Genomic DNA, 1,523 nt, shown 5'->3' on the forward strand with positions numbered 1-1,523 from the left:
GCAAAGGGAAAAACAGGAGAGAAAGAGAGAGACAAAGCAAGAAATAGACTTTTATTTATAGAAAGCACACTGATGGTTACCAGAAGGGAGGTGGGTGGAGGGATGGGTTACATAGGTGATGGGAATTAGAGAGTGCACTCGTGATGAGCACCAGGTGATGCATGAAACTGTTGAATTACTATATTGTACAACTGAAATTAATATAACACAGTATGTTAACTAACTGGAATTAAAAACTTAAAATTGTCCATAGACTTCAGGTAAAATCAGTATTTCTCTTGAGTCTTTCCTTTTGGGCCAGTTACCGGACCAGAGATCTCTGAGAAAGTTCCCCACAGAAGTAACACCATTACAGCATATGTTGTCTCCCAGTTAATTGGATTAAAACCATTAGGAGCTGAGTCTCCATGCCTCTTATATAAGCCACTTCTGTGAGAAAGAGCCTCCGACCCAGAAGGCCCATCCCACCTACCAGATATTTCCGTGATATGGCCCAAATAACCACCAATTGGATCACCTGTAATCTGCCCACAGAATTCTTGCTCAGTCAAATTCTCAGGTGAAGAAAAGTTGATAATCCAAAACCCAACAGGTATCATATTGAGGTGAGTCAGCTCAAGCAGGCTTCTCTGAGACAATCCATGTTAGCTGAAGCTAATGGGGAAAAAAAAGCCACAAGATTTCTTCTTTTTTTTTTTTTTAACTATGGAATGCTTCACAAATCTGCATGTCACCCTGCTCAGGGGCCCTACTAGTCTTCTCTTCATCATTACCATTTTAGTACATGTGCTGCCAAAGTGAGCACAAGCACAGGATTTCTTTAAGCTATCATTCAGGCAAAAATTCTAACTGTTCCTTTTGAGGTGGGTAGACCATTTTGATTTCATGGAATACGAATATGAACACCTTCTTTAGGAAAAAAAAATCATTTTTTATAGAACAGAGAATGTTCTATCATTTCTTGCTGCCAAAGACAGCAATATAAAGTATATACCCTAAGTTGTTAAATAAAGTAGAGGGAAAATGATCTACAGATTAATATAACTTCTTGAGAAAAACACTGGAAAAAAATAATCTTATTAAAATTTTCTCATGCCTTTCCTTTCGCTGAATTCTAGAAGCATGATCACGTCCATCAAGTAATAGCCATATATATAAATGGAAATTGAATGGTAAATTATATGTTCCTACATTCTTCGTGAGTACTGTGATGGATAAATTTATGGGTCAACTTGATGAGGCCAGAGTGCCCAGATAGTTACTCAAACATTATTCTGGGTGTGTCCATGCGGGTGTTTCTGGAAGAGATTAACATTTGAATTGATAGACCTGGTAAAGCAGATAGTCCTGGCTACTGTGGGTGAGCCTCATTCAATCAGTAGAAGGCCAGAATAGAACAAAAGGACTGAGTAAGAGAGAATTTCTTCTGCCTGACTGCATTCAAGCTAGGATATCAGTCTTTCTCCTGCCTTCAGACCTGAACTAAAACATCAGTTTTTACTGAGTCTTGAGCCTTCAGAATG

At 38.5% G+C, this 1,523-nt stretch overlaps 1 non-coding gene across 1 annotated transcript; it reads right to left on the reverse strand.

Annotated features, from left to right (window-relative positions):
* Positions 1 to 699: 699 nt before the first annotated feature.
* On the reverse strand, positions 700 to 805 carry LOC125934260 (U6 spliceosomal RNA). Its single transcript, XR_007461295.1, has one exon. It is a non-coding gene; the product is annotated as a U6 spliceosomal RNA (small nuclear RNA).
* Between the last annotated feature and the right edge of the window lie 718 nt (positions 806 to 1,523).

This window comes from Panthera uncia (assembly GCF_023721935.1).
Source record: "Panthera uncia isolate 11264 chromosome A1 unlocalized genomic scaffold, Puncia_PCG_1.0 HiC_scaffold_16, whole genome shotgun sequence".
NCBI lineage: Eukaryota > Metazoa > Chordata > Mammalia > Carnivora > Felidae > Panthera > Panthera uncia.